Source organism: Phascolarctos cinereus, unplaced genomic scaffold, assembly GCF_003287225.1.
Source record: "Phascolarctos cinereus isolate Bilbo 61053 unplaced genomic scaffold, phaCin_HiC Scaffold_5;HRSCAF=322, whole genome shotgun sequence".
NCBI lineage: Eukaryota > Metazoa > Chordata > Mammalia > Diprotodontia > Phascolarctidae > Phascolarctos > Phascolarctos cinereus.
Genome location: NW_027555958.1, coordinates 53,080,286 through 53,098,327, shown reverse-complemented (window position 1 = coordinate 53,098,327; position 18,042 = coordinate 53,080,286). Strand labels below are relative to the sequence as shown.

The 18,042-nt window shown below is 42.2% G+C and overlaps 1 protein-coding gene across 5 annotated transcripts in view; it reads right to left on the bottom strand.

The window, feature by feature from the left end:
• Positions 1–17,117, bottom strand: part of DENND2C (DENN domain containing 2C) — an 85,722-nt gene extending 68,605 nt beyond the window's left edge. For all 5 annotated transcript variants that reach the window (XM_021002251.2, XM_021002259.2, XM_021002264.2 and 2 more), the window contains exon 1: positions 17,014–17,117. The gene's annotated coding sequence lies outside the window, so the exon portion shown is untranslated. The remainder of the gene's footprint in view (positions 1–17,013) is intronic.
• Positions 17,118–18,042: the final 925 nt, after the last annotated feature.

Genomic DNA, 18,042 nt, shown 5'->3' with positions numbered 1-18,042 from the left:
TACATCAAGAAACAGCTGGCCAAAGGTTCCTTAAAAAAACCCTCAGATTTCTCAGTGATGGGAACAAAAACCACAATTGCTGTCTGAACTGTCCGTCCCACAAGGCTCTGTGATGTACTGGCCGATTGTTAGTTTCCAAACAGCTAAGTGTTGATGGGATGATACAGCCACTGGGCCATGTCAAATGGCAATGTGTTTGGACTTGGGGTCACTCAGGTCAGAGAGAAGTAGAAACATGAACCGTAGGGATTTGTCTGCTCCTCTGGAAGCTGTGAGAGAAAACACAACCAAAGTGGAAGCAATTCCCCGGTGAGAAATGGAAGGATCTCCTGAGGCCAGGTCCTTCATCTCCAGCTAAACAGATTGGAACAGGAGATGGATCTATCTGGGTGAAGAAACCCAGCCTATCTCCTAATATCTTTTCTGTAATATCCTAGATTAAGATACTGAGTGGACAGTTGTCAATTTTCATCCCAGAGGTATGCTGGAGCTAGGTCTTCAAGGTGGACATTTACAGCTTGGAAATCAGCAAAATCTGTTTTGTTGATCGATTCAATTTAAGAAAGTGATGGAGAAAATGTTAACAACACATATTAAACCTGAAAGTATATCATGGGTATATTCCCCCCCCCCCAGAGAGCTGATTGTTAAACATTCCCCAGCAGCAGACCCCTGGATTTACCCCTGAATGAAACATACCAAACTCAATAGTCTGTTTTGGTAGAATCCATCGTCTTATTCTGCTGTGCCCTGGTGCAGCCCTCCCTCCTTAGCACACACTTTCTCTTCCCTTTTATACACTCTCAGACAGACACTCCAGACCACAAGGAGGGACATGAACTGAGCAGATCGCAAAAGGTTACATTTCATCAGAAGTATGTAAAAGAGCTAAAAACAAATATCACACAGAAGGCGCTGGAAAGGCACGTGGCAGACGTGACCAGACTGCAACACATGACCAATGGGGAACTCTGAAGAGCTCCTGAAAATGATGTCATCAGGGAACTGTATGACAGAAGGAGAGGAAGAGTCCACATGGAAAGAAGAAGGCAGGATGAGGGAATGACTGAAGGGTTCCAGTGGTACCCTGGATATCAGGAGGAAGAGAAGGCTCCTAAAACGTTGGATGGATGCCCTGTGCTGAACTTTCAGGAGGGCATAGGCAAAAGTCCCACAGGAGAATGGCCGGCATGGAACGGGTGCAAACTACATCACTGAAGGGCACTCCCAAATTGTTAAGTTCACAAATCCATTTGAGTCTGGAGTATATAACAGATATCTCATGTAAGCTCAATAATCCTATCCTACGTTGAAGTAAACAAGAAGATAAATGCAGGATTAACCTCATACGCGTGTAAATGGTGAGGTACATGGTACAGAGTAAGGAATATGGAGGAAAATAATAGGAAAGATTTGAAGTCACTTCAAATTCAGAAAAGAGACATTTAGATATATGGTCCATAAACAAAATATGACCCCGTTTATTTGTAATCAACACGCATCTATTAAGTAACTTCTATGTAAATGGTCACAGACTAGGCACTGACACTCCAATGACCACCGGCCATATCCGATCTATGTCAACGGTACGTGCAATGGAGTCCTAGCTGTGGTTTGTAACTTGGTCATAAAATACATTGGAGTTCTTGGTTCATCTGCTTTGAATACAGAGCAAAGATCTAGCCAGTGTAAAAGCCAGAGCTAGAGTATTACTTCGTTCTGGCAGTTCCCACACTGCCACTTATAACCTATGATACCAATAACTCTGCTGCTGAGCTTTGAATAATACTCTACTTGCCTGTCACAAGCCATCCCAAGAACTGATCATGGTAGCCTGATGTGGTAGAAAGAGTGACTTACTAGAAGTCAACACCCCTGGGTTGTGATCCCTGCTCTGTGGTTAATTAACTCTGTGACCTTGGTCAAGTCAAGTCACTAAACCTCTTGATTTCAGTTTCCTTACCAACAAAATCAAAGTATTTGACTAGATACTATCAGAGAAGCCTTTCATTTAAAAGCCTATTTATGACTCAGCAATTACATACGGAATGTCTTCCATAGCTAAAAGGTTGCCAATTAGCCATAGTTCTAGGGCTAAATAAAAAAATTTTTGATGCATATTATATACGTAGAATTTTTTAAATTAGAGAATTCATTCAGTAGGAAAGGAAAAGAATAACTAATAAAAATTTCCAATAAACAAACTTCAATTTACAATAAAAAAACTAATCCTATCCTAGCTATCTTGAGCTAATTAAGGTTCCTTTGGCTAAATTCTTACTCCCATGACTATTCTTGTTCTCATTCTCATACTCTCTCTCTCTTTCTCCCCTTCTTCTCCTTCCCTCTGTCTCTCCTTCTCCCTGTCTCTGTTTCTTACACACACACACACACACACACACACACACACACACACACACACACACACACACACAGAGTTCCAGATGACCAGTTCCTCTGGACTTAACAAAATTAACCAGAAATGGTCCTTTGTCCCCAGAACAACCACCACCACCACCACCCCTGCCCTAAAATACACTTTGGGCTTGACCCACCCACCTACCCCTCGGAGGAGCCTATTTGTGTATCATATAATCCCAGACCACAACTCAGCCAATCCCTAGGCATGTTGGTTACTGTCGGACCTCCCGTGCTCCACTTAAACGTTCCTGGTCATTACTTAACATTATTTAACATCTGCCTCAGTTCTTTCAACTGTAAAACAGAGTTAACAGTAACACTTAACTTCCAGGGTAGTTGTGAGTATCAAATGAGATAATATTTATGAATTGAGATACTATTTATAAATTGCCTAGCACAGTGCTAGGCATATTGTGTCTGACTCTTCATGATCCCATTCAAGGTTTTCTTAGTAAAGATACTACAGTGGTTTGACATTTTCTTCTCCTGCTCTTTTTACAAATGAGGAAACTAAGGCAAACAGGGTTAAGCGACTTGTCCAGGGTCACACCCCTAGTAAGTGTCTGAGGCTGGATTTGAACTCAGGTCTTTCTGACTCCAGGCCCAGCGATCTATCCTCTGTACCACTAGTTGCCCAATGGGAATAAAGTAGGTGCTTCATAAATGTTTGTTTTCTTCATTCTTTAGGCTACAGTCAGAATTTTAGGAGGAATGTAATCCCTACAGATCTGGCATAAGTTTTGCCTGCTGGACTTTCCAAGAAGCTAGTTTGGATACTCTGTTGAGGTTGGAAACTAGCTTCCTATGAGTTAGGTCCTTTATACAATGGAGAAACCTTCATCTAGATGTAGAGTCATAGGGCTATCTCTCTAATAATCCCTGCTATGTCCCACATGATCGTTCCACTATAACCCCTTAAGGACTCCCTCAGGACACACAGCCAGCCCCCTTTTTAATATGGGGCAAGTATCCCCAGCAAAAGGTCATCAAAAGTATGGCATCAATTAGGATGAAGAGAAATAGAGAAGCATAGCCTCTCTTAGCAGATCTACCTAAAAAAGAAGAGAACAGTTTGTGGGTAAAAACTAATAACCAATTTTCTCTAACCGATTTCTATATTATCCATTTTGTAGATATGCATAGAAATCCTTAATGCTGGACTGGTTTCGCCCTATCACCTCGTTGGATTATGAGTCACTTACCCTTGCTATTAGATAGATGATGTTTGCTACAGGAATGCAACCTAATTTTTATATAATAGAACCCTTGTTAGAACATGTTTGTTATTACCTGAATGAAACCATATCCCTGGGCTGAAATACAACTACTTTTGTTGTTCAGTTGTTTCAGTCATGTCCGACTCTTCATGACCCCATTTGGGGTTTCCTTGGCAAAGATACTGGAATTGTTTGCCATTTCCTGTTCCAGTTCATTTTACAGATGAGGAAACTGAAGCAAACAGGGCTGTGACTTGCCCAGGGTCACATAGCTGGTAAGTGGCTGAGGTCACATTTGAACTCAGGAAGATGAGTCTTCCTAACTCCAGCACTCTATCCACTGTACCACCTAGCTGCCCTGAAATTTAACTATACATTGGCTCAAAATACCATTACACTATTAAGTCTATGATTATCCTTATATCTAGCAATGTGCTGATAAATGTTTAACAACTGGCTCTCTGAGGAGGAAATGTAAGCAAGACATATTTTTAAATTTAATTTGCTTTATTTTCTCCATCACTTTCTTAAATCTGGACAATCAACTAAACAATAATTCAAGCTCTGGTTTGTAGTGTTTGCCAATTTCTAAAGAGTAGATGCTCACACTGAAAATTTAACAACCAGGTCAAAGGCGGTTGGGCAGATACATGCATAGCCTTATAGCAGCACTATCTATATCACTATCGCTGCCAAGGAAACACCAACTGGAGTCACAAAGAGTCGGACATGACTGGAAACAACTGAACGAAAAATTTTTCTCACAGCACTGTTGGGAAGAAGGTGTTCTGTAAAACTACGGGCAGAAGGTAAGTGTGAGCTATTTTGTTAGCTGAAGCAAAAGATTTTCTTGGAAAATAAATCAATAACAAGTAAAATTATATAATCTGTGCCCCCCCAAGCCAGACAGAAATTATTCTTGTTCATCCCATCCTATGTATTATTCAGACCATCATATACAAGGGTCTCTAATGCTGTGATTACTACAATCAATCAAAACAGAAAAAAAGTAACTTCCCTCTTAAGCCAATTGGATTTTTATATCTTTCTGATCACAAATATAAAGCAATTCCCTTCCCAGAGGCAACAGAATGCAAAGAGGGGAACATCTATTAGACACAGGCATGGAATTATGTAAGACAATGTAGGTTCTACAGGGGCTGAAATTATCATGCTGTCTAGCAATCATTATTGGCTTCTATCTATTTCCAGCCTAACAAAGGGCTCATTCACCCCCAAAATATACCTTTATAGTAAATATTTAAAGGGTCAATGTGCTTCCTCTACCAACACCAATCACGACTCTTTTTCCTTTTTTAAAAATAATTTTTATTGATGTCCCTCATTTCATTCACCATCATAGTTTTTCCCCAGTATTTCCCCTTCCCAGAGAGCCATTCCATATAACAACTGGTATTTTTTAAAGATGGAAAAAGAGGAAAAACATCAACACAACTGATCGTTACACTGGAAAAAGTCTGAAAACATACAATCACACCACCTCAATGAATTAGCAGGTAGTCTTTGAGAATTTCTGTTCAGTGAAAAAATGATCAGTATGAGGCCCAGTTGGTTCTTGGACATGCAGTCCATCCATGTCCTCAGACTCAATGACCTTCCAGCTTGGCAGCACCCTCAAGAGCTTATGTTTGAGAATCCAGGGTCAGCCCCACGTCGTGACCAGGCATTGGACTCTGGCAGGGTGTCACAGTAAAACTTTTAAAATTCATGTAGCCACCCTAATCAAATTTTTCCCCAGTAGGTGCTTTTAAGCTGAGCAGTTTACACAATGCTCTCCTCTATGATGCTATCTGATTTCAAGTCATGATTTCAGTAGAATCAAAATTATAGATATTGCAGAGAACACGGAAAGGCTCGCACAGTGGGTGTTGGAGGATGTCAATCATTACCAGTGATGACTTAAATGAGAGAAATTGTGTAAAAGACATAATCAAGCATGGAAACTGATATTCTGTAGTGAGAACAAGGGCTAAAGAGGTGGGCAGCTATCCACAAAAGATGAAAAGAACCAGAGGAAAGCTTTCAGTGTGCTGGACACAGCCTTTGTGGAGAAGCTATGGAAAGACTAGAATGAGAGAAGGCATGAAAGACTTTTGACCCATATTGGTCATTGGGAGGAGAGAAGGGGAAAGGTTTGCTAAAGCCAGCTAGCTCCTAAGCCAATAGTTAAATTTTCAGTGTGAGCATTTATACCTCTGCAAATCAGGGCTTGATTTATTGTTTTGCCATTTGCCTAGACTGAAGAACATGATGTAAATGATCAAGCTTAGAGTTTAAAGTGTGTCCTACAGGTTTTCAGAGAGCTGGTTGTTAAACATTTACCAGCATACCCCCGCCTCTATTAGATATGCACTAGCAAGAGAGAGTAACAATAATGATAATAAGGATAAGACGTTTATATATCACTTTGAGGTTTCCAAAGCACTATACATATTACATCACTTTATCCTCACAACAAGCCTCTGAGGTAGATACTGTAGATATTCCCCTTTTATAGATGAGGAAACTGAGTTTCAATTGCCCAAGACCACATGGCTAATAAGTGACAGAATACCTGAACCCAAACCCCTCCTGCCTCTATGTCCAACACTCTTCCCACCACACCACACAGACTCACGTTATCTAAGAATCATTTACACAAAGTACTTTTTCCCCATCATTCTTACAATGTTAAAGCAGTGGGAGAAAAAAAAAGTGCAACATTCAGTCTTCAAGTCTGGACCAGGACGAAAGGCAACTAAATCATTTCATTGTAAAAGGGAGTTGTCAGAATGCTATGCATAAAAAGTGATATTCCCAATTAACGTTAATTATGCCATGCCACCTCAGTGGAGTGCAGACACCTTAATTAGCATCTACGTAATTAATTGACATTTTATCTTATCCTGGAAAGTGTCCCTAGTTATTATTTTCTTTGGTGCTTTGCTCTGTAAAGCAAGAAATTACTGTCCCCAAACCCGTCTCCTCAGCCAGACAAACGCCTGCTGAGATTGAAGGCACAAAGACACAGAGCTCTCACTCTGCTGGTTCCCTCTAGGCCAAACTGTTCAGAACTGAAAAGTGCATAATCCTTATTCTAAAGCGTTTTGAGGGTTTACTTTTCCAGATGCACTGAAAGAACCAATTTGAGAGCCAGTGGATATAGACAGCAGACAGTGGACAGTAGAAGGGCAGGCCCTTTTTCCTAGGCTATTCCTGGGGCCCCAGCTCTTCTGTCCTCCTAGGTGGCTTTTTACCTGATTCTGAAGCATCATCAGGATATTGATTCCTCCAGGAATCACACTCCAAAAAGTGTTCATTCCCTTACTTATCTTTGGGGCACTTAGGTAGCGGATAGAGTAGAGAGTCTGAAGTCAGAAAAGACCTGAGTTCAAATTTGGTTTTAGACACTTACTAACTGTATAATCCTGGGCAAGTCACCCTGTCTGCTTCAGTTTCCTCATCTGTGAAAGGAGCTGGAGAAGGAAATGGCAAACCAACCACTCCACTATCTCTGTCAAGGAAGGCTGGACCAGACCTGACTGAAACGACTAAACGACAGCCCCTATCTTGTAAGTGTAAGAAACAATAGGGGAAGAGCACTTTCTTTGCACAGTTATCAAAAGCACTTGCCCCCACAGCCCCTCTGGTCATCATGACGTCAGTCCTGGGTCTTCTGGCTCACTCTGGGCATCTGACCCTGCTGTCTACGCTTTCCTAGCTGAGAGACACTACTCTCTCCTGTTTCTCCTTCTGCCTTTCAGACCATTTTTTCCCCAGTTTCCTCTGCTGGCTCATTATTTATATAACAGCTTCTGAGTGGGGGTGAAGGGTCAGTCTTAGTCTTCCTCTGTACTCTCTCTTTGTAATCTCATCAGCTCCCAGGAGCTTAACTGTTATCTCTATGCAAGTGTTCCCAGATCTATATATCCAGCCCTCCTTTCTCCACCGAGTTTCAGTCCCATATCAACAACTAATGGACATTTCAAACTAGTTGTACCCAGAGATGTCAGGAACTCAACACGTTCCAAACGAAACTCGTCATCTCCTCCACCCCCACCACCATCCCTCACCTTCCCATCTTCCAAATTTCACTTTTTCTGTGGAAGGCATATATATCCTTTGTCTCTCAGCTTTGTAACCTTGGCATTGTCCCTGACTACTCACTAACCCTTGCCTCACTTATCCAAACAGCTGTCAAATCTGGCTGTTTCTACCTTCATAATACCCCTTGCCTCTGACCCTTTCTCTCCACTCACACAGCTACTACCTTAATTCAGACCCTTGAAACCCCTCTCCTAAATGATTACAAAAGCCTCCTCCATGCCTCAAGTTTCTCCCCACTCTAGTCCATTCTTCACACAACTGACCATGCAATTCCCCTTCCTCAATCAACTTCAGTGGTTACTAGGATAAAATATAAAAATCCCCCGTTTAGTTTCTAAAGCCCAGGATGACCTGGCCCCAGCCTGTCTTTCTAATTTCATTAGATATTACTTCCCCCTCCCACACTCTATGACCCAACCAAACTGGCTCTTTCTCTTTTCCTCATACAATACACTCTATCTCCAACTGCCCATCTCTGTATCTTTGCACATGTTTGGAATATCTGTTCTTTAGTCATTTCAGTCATGTCTGACTCTTTGTGACCCCATTTGGGGTTTTCTTGGCAAATATATTGGAGTGGTTTGCCATTTCCTTTGTCAGCTCATTTTACAGATGAGGAAACTAAGGGAAACAGGGTTAAGTGACTTGCTCAGGATCACACAGCTAGTAAGTATCTAAGCCAAATTTGAGCTCAGAAAGATGAGTCTCCCTGATTCTAGTGGGATTCTTTCCACTGCATCACCTGGCTGTCCTTATTTGCTTCTGCAGGAACCCTTTCCACAGCTTGTAAGTGGCCAAGACTAGATTTGAACTGAGTGATTAAGTGACTTACCTATGGTGACCCAACCAGTACATAGCAGAGGGGACCAAGGTCCTCCTCACCTAAGGCCAGTTCTCTCTATACACTGTAATACCGTCTCTCCCAAAGACAAATGCGATAAACTGTCAGATTTAACAGGAAAGGTGCTTAGAGATCTACTTCAAACTCCTCATTTTACCCTACAGGAAAAGGATTCAAAGGTGAACTATCTTACAATTAGCTAAGAATAATAATTACAGCTTATATGTGTGTGTATGTGAACATGCATATATATATATATATATATACACACATACATACAGACATAAACACACACACATACACACACACACACACACAGACTGATTTAAGGTTTACAAAGCACTTTACACCCATTATCACATTTGAGCCTCAGAACAAGCCTGTGAAGGAGAAATTGCAGGAATTACTATCCCGAGTGACCCTACTCCTTGACAGCTGGAACCATTTCTTGCCTTTCTTTTCATCCCCAGCACTTAGCACAGTGCCTGGCACACAGTAGGAGCTTTATAAATGCTTACTGACCGACTTGACTTCTCAGACCTCTAGGCAAGTTAATTAAAGACCATGATGTGCACAGGAGCAGAGAAGGTGCTGACCTGGGTTGATAAAAGGCAATTTCCTCACCAGGAAGTGCCCTATACTAATGAAATCAAGGTCCAGTGTCTAACCCTATTCTGCTTTATCTTTTTATTTTATTTATTAAATTAATTTATTTATTTTTAGTTTTCAACATTCACTTCCAAGTTCTAAATTTTCTCCTACTCTGTTTTATGGGATGAGGAAACTGAAGCTCCAAGGGGCTTTGCAACTTGTCCATGGTTGCACTACTAATTAGGACTGAGTGTAGGCCTTCCAGACTCCAAGTCGATCTACTTTTTTTATCCACTATACCACACTCTCTCCCTGATAAAATACAAACATGAAACTGCTTTTAATTTCAAAAAAAATGTTCAGTTCAATTTAGCTACAACAATTTCCTTATGATGAATTCAGTTCACCCAAATGCCATCTCCTCTTGAGAGCAAGCAGATTGCTGTCGATATCATCCCATTCTCCATCTAATCTTCAATTTCTCAGTAGCTCCTGCCTATAGCTCCTACCGCCTTTGCCTCCCCCACCCTTAAAAAAATAAATAAATAAAAAACTCCTTTCATCTCATCATCCCTACCAGCTATTATTCTATATTGCTTCTCCCCTTCTCAGCAACATTCCTTGAGAAATCCAAACACATTAAGTGCCTCCACTTCTCCAACTCCTTTCTAAACTCTCTGCTACCTGGCTTCCAGCCTAGCCTCATCACTCAACTGAAATTGCTTTCTCTCCAGCTAACAATGAGCTCTTAATTGCCAAATGTAATGGCCTTTTTTCCCAGTTCTCATCCTTCCAGATCCTTCCAGAGCATCTGACCCTGATACTGGCCTTCAGAATACTCTCTCGGATTTCAAGGTACTGTACATTTCTGGTTCTTCTCCTTTCTCTCTGACTGTCCCTTCTCAGGATCCTCTGCTGGTTCTTCATCTATGTCACATCCATTGACTGTGGATGTCCCCCAAGACTCTGTCCTGGGGCTCCTTCCCTTTCTCCTCTGTACTAGGGGCTCTTCTGCAAGGCATATATTTGAAAATAAGAGAATTTCCACAATTGACAAAAATGCCGTGTTTCTAGATCCAACACATTGTCTATTGGCAGCACCCATCTGAGAAAAATAAATCTTACCAAAAAATTACACATATAAATGTGTGTACATTTATCTCCATACATGTCATCTCTCTATATGGTGTAAATATACACAAACACCTTATATATGATTTTATGTATTTTACATATTACATTTACACATACTTTTAAAAATAGGTACTACCTAGAGTTGAAAAAGAAGAAAAGGCTGAATTGCATTTTAGAAACCATATAGCACCTTTAGCAATCCCAAGCTACTCTTTGAAAAACAAACAAAACACACACACACACACACACACACACACAAACACCTAGAACAAAAGACCTATTTTTATCAGCACAGTTTTACCAGTGATGCTATCTGGCCACAAATCATGGAACACCATCATCACCAGAGTCGAAATTCCAGGTGACACAGAGACTCAAAGTAGATGCAGGTACGTGGTCAATGACTAAGAAGTGGTGGAAAAGATAATATCCAAGAAATACACAATCTGAAAAAAAATTGAGTCAATCATAACAAGAGGAAAGGATGACAGATGGATAACCCAGATGCCAAAATGGTACTTATGAAATGTTAAAAAATCTAAAGAATTTGGGCATATAAATTCAAGGGTGTATGTGTTTTTGGTTTTTTTAAAAAGTCAAATATAACAAGAGTTGCACAAAGCGGGTGAAGATCAGCATCATTGGAGGAATAAACCAGGTTGACAAGGTCAGAGATCTACCTATTAGATTCCCCACCTGTAAAACATTTATTCTAATGTCCTTTGTGCCCAAAGCAAAGTACAAATAATAAGTGCTGGCAGAAGAGACCAATGTGTTTTTTCTTTATGCCAGGTGATATTTTTGGCCCCTTTTTTTTTTCAGGACATTAAGTATCAAGTCAGTTTTCAAAAATTAAAAACAGGCCTTGTAACTGGAAAATGGAAGATCTGGGAGCAGGAGGGCCCACAGCACAAGCTGCCAAGAACAAAACTACTGCACATTTGCCTGCAAAAGCCAAACAATGACTGTTCTACTGAAAATTCATCTTCACAAGACAGCTGTGTTCAGCTCCACCAAAGCAGATACTTGATGACTTTCAGCCCTGTTAAAATCGAGTCATTCGATGACTGACATGCATTGCTTTATTCCAAGGGAATGGCTTGACTCAACCTCCTCAATGATTATTGTGACTTTTATGACCCAGAAAAAGATGGAACAATACAGTTTTAGAAAGAGAGATACCATAAGGCATTTTACAGTTTGTATTACTACCCTGACCAATGCTGTTTTGTAGTAGTATCATTAACACATAATAACTTTCAGTAAGTTGTACACTGCAATGGTAATATTCCTCCAGTAATCATCCATGTAGTAGAATATTATTTCTTTTGAAAGTTCCCTGTGTCCTCACCAGGAGCTCCCTACACTTATGAGCCCAGTCCTTATCTGAGTCCTAATGGTTGGCACATAGGTGGCACGTTGAAGGTGCTTGGGGATCAACTGACCTATGGTATCTAAGAGCTAATAGGATGAAAGTTAAATTGGAATGATACGTTAGCAGCAGGAATCTTAAAATTAAAATTTGTGGGTCCTGATCTCCCCCTCTTCAGATTTTTCATGCCTCTCATCAGACACTCAAATATTAAAGATTATTCTTTCTCTAAAAAGAGTGCACTTTTATTTACTAAATCACATTCTCACTTGTGTAAAGTCATTTTTGTACACAGCTTACTCCACCTACTAAAATATACATACGATCTTGTTTTTCATCTTTGTATGAAAAAAATAAGTCATAGGACTAGCTCACAGTAGGTGTTTAGTAAATGTTTAGGGCACTAAATTGATAAACACAGAGAAAAAGGGACAGAAAGGCAAGATGAAATCTAGGGTGTTTTTTTTATCATATAAATTTCCTAAGTAAACTACTACCAAGTATTAATTTATGATGATATTAGAACTTGGGCCAGAGGAGTGGGATTGGACAGCTGGGGAGAAAGTCTCCAGGTACCATGGAGGCATGAAATCAATGAGTCTGAATAGTATGATTTTAAATAGCAGAGCAGGACTAGTTGAAGTTGGCCCACATTATTTAGCAGTAGTTCAGATCTCTAAAGTTTTCAATTTTCTTCCAGAAGCACTAGACTTTCAAGGAGTAGTACAGAAGGTGGAGTGGAGGGAAGTGGAGTGATAATAAGCCCCATAAATCAATGGGGCCAACAAAGGAGTCTAGAGTGTTGGTGAGAGCAGCACTGAGCAAATAATTATGGAGACTATAGATTCTAAGCATAAGAAATAGTCTCGTGTGGACAGAAGGGGGCCAATTATAGTGAAGTAGAGAAGGTTAGAATTAGAGTACTATAGGATTTTAGAATGGTAAAGAACCATAGAACTCATCTTGTCCAGCTTCCGATGAATAGAGGGGCTGGGGGATAACTCTATGGGTCTAAGGGAATGGGAAATGACAGGTAAGAGATTGTGGCTAGGGTGAGTGTGCAGGCTGACAGAAGGGAAGGGGGGAAACTGGTATGATAAAAAAGGAGTAAATGATGAGCGGAAGGAGATCTGCTGGACCAAGTCTGCTGGATTTAGGAGGTGGGGAACTTTAATACCGCCTCTCTCATTTCTGTGCCTTTTCACAGGCTGTCTTCCTCGTCTGAGATGCACTCCTCACCTTCTCTTAGAATCTGTTTTTGTATCCCCAACATCTAACAGGTTCTGACATACAGTAGGCATCTACTAAATGCTTGTCACTAGACTGACAGGTCAGAATGGACAACACATGGGAATAGACATAAACTCAGGCCATGTCTAAACTAAGCCCACTCTGGATCCCAGAAACATCCACAAATGGAATCCTGGCTATTTGTGGCCTGCGGTAGAAGAGAGGGAAGAGAACGTCTTGATGTTGATGAGGATCCAAAATGAAACCCATAAATCAGACCACAAATCCATGCCTTTGATTTTAAGTTGTCTTACCAGTGGTATTCAAGTGACTCCTGTTAAACGAATATTTGGTAACTACTGCTTTGGCTCTGCAAGGAAGAAGTGGGGTCACGTCTACAAACATTTATTAAGCATTTATTAAGGCACTGTGTTAAGCACTGGAGCTACAAACAAGGCAAAAGACAGTCCCTGCCCTCAAGGAGCTCACAGTCGAAAGGGGTGACAACAATTACGGACAAACAAGATATATAAAGTGGAGGCAATCTCAGAGGGAAGACACGACCCTAAAAGGAGGCTAAGGAAAGGCTTTTTGCAGAAGGTGGGATTTTAGCAGAGACTTGAAGGAAACCAGGAAGGAAAGGTCAGGAGGGAGAGGATTCCTGGCATGGGAGAAAGCCAGTGAAAATATAAGGCATTAGGAGATGGAGGGTCTTGTACAAGGTACAGCAAGGAGGCCAATGTTACTGGACCATAGAGTTTGTGAAGCGGGGTAAAGCCTCACACAACTGGAAAGGTATGAGGGGGCTAGGTTATGAGGGGCTTTCAAAGTCAAACAGAACATTTTATATTTGATCCTAGAGGTCATAGGGAGTTTATTGATTATGGGGGTGATGTTGTCAGAAGAGCAATTTGAAACAATGGATATACTGTGGAGTTTGAAACAAGTCTTCAATAGTGACATGCTCAAATGATCTCCTCCATGTGAATGATCCCTCCCATGATGCCGACGGTAACCCATCCTGTGCAACTTTTGTCCCATGAGTTTGACACAGAGCAACCTCCAATGTACGGAGGACTTCCTACTTTTTCCCCGACGTTGTGAGGGCGCCTGTGAACTTTGTCCTATGACCAGCCCATCTCCTATTCCTATTATACTTTTCCTTATAGTTCAATTTTAGTATATTGTTTCATTTCCTACCACCACCACCCCCAGCTTAGAAACAAAAGAAAACCAGTCACTCAACAGAGAAAATATCCTTATACCTATGAAGTATAATTAAGTTGTAGTTTGAACAAGTTCTAACCTATAGTCTGGTAATACCAGTTTCTTTCCAAGACAAGTACTTTGCCACCCCCTCTATTAGTGAAATAAAAGCAATGAGGGAAACCAGAGAAGCACCTAACTTCTTTTGGGAAGGTAAACAAACTACAAACCACTCCAGAATTTATGGAAAGGCACAAGGGTTTACAACCAGTATGATTTCCAAAGATGTGTGATATCCTAGGTGTGGCTACTCTCTCCGCTGACACAGATGACAATCCCTCCACCCTTTAGTGAACCAACTTTGTCATCAGCCTTGCCCACTTAACTAGGCTTGTCTTCAAAGGAAGAGACAGTCTCCGGCACTCTGCTAGCATGGCTTTTGAAAACCCCAGCTGCCTCCACTTCCTGACGAGGCACAAGAGTAGGTCTTTAGTGGAGTGTTATTAACTGGATTAGCTGCTAATTAATGTCATTACATTTTTCATCTTCCATTAAATCTTTCAAAAAGGCTTTTTAAAAAAAATCCACGAAAGCATTTAAAGCTTTACCAAAACTATCACTTGCCAAGAATTTCACCACCGTTCTCTCAGTTGTTAATGAGCTAAAAGATTCCTATATGGAGCACATTTTTTCTCAGGTTCCAACACACACAAAATTATCCAAAAATCATTTTAAAAGAAAAATGAATATCCCTTTGTTTCTATATTTAAGCATTTCTACTGTGACATCACAAAAATTAATATTTCTTCCTTTGTTCCTTCTATTTAAAAAAATTCTATTGTGTCCACCAAACAAAATAATGAAAGGTCATGAGACCATTAGTGTGTTTCCTGGTTTCTGCCTGTGAAACTACTTCAGAACACAGCCACAAATGTCCCTGATAAAAGTACACTACAGACTTCTACTCTTTTCTTGAGTTTTCTTTCTGACAGCCTAGATCACAAATGCAGACAGTCCAAAACATGTTAGCATACTTGGCTTGTTTTTGTTTTTTGTAGAACTCTACTTCAGAAGCAGCCCCTCTGAGCATACAAATGTCTCTCCAGACCTGCTGTGAGAATCCTTGCTTAGCTCTTTCACTCATCTGCTGTCCTGCTAACCCACAACTATTCACCCATGACAGTGTGACCTTATGGGCAGGCAGCCAATCTTGGTGTCGGGGATACCTAACCCCAGTCTCTGCTTAGAACACCTTCTAGCTGTGTAAGCATGGGCAAATCACCTAGACTTTCGTTTGTAGTATCTCTGCCTTTTGGGGTTCTCTGTGAAGCTAAACTGGGATAACTTGGAAAGCCTTTTAAAGCACTAAATTTCAGTTTTTAATTGTTGGTATGTACCATGACAACTGGCTACAGTGAATGACTAATGCAATACCATTATGTACTTGCTGTAACCCAGGATCTCACAAACCTATTAGAATGGACCACATCTCAAGTGAAGGTGTATGCGGCATATATTCTGCATATAGCACAAATATGGTATATATACAGCAATTATATATATATATATATATATATATATATATATATTATACTGTGTATGGTTTATGTACTGTATATGGTGTATATATACGGCAGTACATATGTAGGATATATGCATGTGTGTATATATAGGCAGTATGTCATACATACATAGATACATACAGTAGCCCATATTCATAATTACACGAACACCAGAAAATGGAGAATATGCCTTCCAAATGAAATAGGTAAGTCACGCCTTGACATCAGTGTTATGGAATTCAAGTAGAATGGGGAGAGGGCACTAAAAGCCTACAAAAGAATTCCTGCTGGCCTGCGCATATTGACTTAGAAACCCACAAATTAACATTTATCTGTGTTCTACTGTATTTTTATTTATCTTGTTAACTATTTCCCAATTACATTTTAATCTGGTTCAGGTGTTTGACGTCTCTGGCGAGTGCACACCATGGGTGTACGCTTGACAAGCAAATGGGAAAGATGTGGTTTAGAACTGAAAAGAATGGCGTGCTCCTTTATAGACACTGTTAACATTTTTTATACAAAAGCTTGCCCCATGGCAGGATTCAAAGGGGAAAAAAGCCCCGCTATTTGCATTCTACGGCTTGCTAGTTTTTGTTACGAACCCCAAACCAACAGCCTCAAAATGATATTTGGATTACCAGGGCAAGAGTAAAACATCACCAAGTTAAGCTCAGGAATACAGCAGCATTTTAGGGCAAGGAAAGCCTCCTCCCTCCCTCCTTTTTTCCTCTTCCCCAACTTTCCCCCTCCTCTTCACAGGGACAAACTGGTTCAGTCCCCATGCTCCCCGACCTGGTGCTGTCATCTCCCTCACCGAATTTTGTCTTTGACAAAGGAGGTCTGGTCACTGTGAGAAACTAGAGAGCTTTTGCAGGGTTTCACCCACCCTGCGCAAGGACCAGGGAACAAAAAAAGCCAAACGGCGAATCCGTCAGCAACTAATGAGCTGTTTTCTCGGTCTGGTTTTCCACTCGGATCACCGGCCAGGGTAGCAACACAGATCGGGGTGAGGGGAAAGAAAGACAGCGAGCAGGGAGACACGCAACAGGGCTGAGGCACTCGACCACAGCCTGAAGAGCGAGCTCTGAAGCGTCTGGGCTGGGAGGAAGGGCGCGCACCGGACCGGACCGGACTGGCGTGCCTGGGCTGCGATGCTGCTTTTCCGGAGCTCCAGGCAGAGGCAGGGGCAGGGGCAAGGTCAGGGTAGGCGGGCATGGGCTCCGGGCGCCCACATCCGTCCAGCTGCCACGCGCAGTCCAGAGTCCCAGACAGATCCCTGAGCCACTAGAGCTCCGGTCCCTTCTACTATGACCCCCGGCTCCATCCTACCTGTCCTCGGCTGCGGGACTGCGAGGCTCCGCTCGGGTCGAGGGCTGCTGCGGGTCCTGGCTCCCAGGCAGTGGCCAGCACAGCGGCCGCTCCACCCCCGCCCCCGCCTGTTCTGCCCCGGCCGGCCGGGCTCCAGGTCCCGCCCTGTCCCGCCCCAGCTGGATGGCTCCTGCCCCCGCCCCTCGGCTCTGCTCCCGCCTCTCGTGGACCCAGAGTCCGGAAAGGACCGCAGGCGGGCGGGCTGGAGGCTCCGGTCCCGGTGCGTACCCTGGGCCCCAACCGCTTTCCTGCTCTCGAGCCCCGGACCCCGGGCCCGGCAGCCGTGGGGCCTCTTCGCCCAGCGCCTCATCCTAGACAAGGAACCCCAGCAACTGGACATTTTATGGTTCAAAGGGCGCAGTAGTGACCCTTTGCCCAGTGGCGCTTTAAAGTTTACAAAGCGTTTTACAAACATTAACTCACCTGTTAATAATAATATTGATAAAAGCTAACATTTATATAGCGCTTACCATATGCCAGGCACCTTGCTAAGCGCTCTACAATAATTATCTCATGTGATAGCTACTTCACAAAATTAAGAAAAGTGCTTCATGAAACTCGAAACCTATATAAACGCGGAGTTATAAAATGTTTGTTGCATTGAGTTATAATTTTCCTCTGTTGCACTTCAGGGAGTAAGCATGGAGTCTTCTGCCAACCTGAAAAATCAGGGAGATGCAAAGTAGCACCTTAGGCTTGGAATCCCTGAGAGAGGGAGTCTGGACGGAGCCTTTGATCCTCCCAGCACCTGGATTGTGTAGCCCCCGCCCAGCAGGGTGACACACATCCATAATGACTCTGCCTGCAGTTAGGAGAGAGTCACACTTGGGTATGCTGCGTGGCACCGTGCCCGGAGCCGGCAATAGCCCAGTTTCACTACAGGATTAGGGCCAAGGATGAGTTTAGCATGCTTCCCAAGAAATCTCTCCGGAGGCTCCCGGGGACGCGGGGCTGGCCCCCAACCCTCTTCTAGGTTACTCACATCTGTTC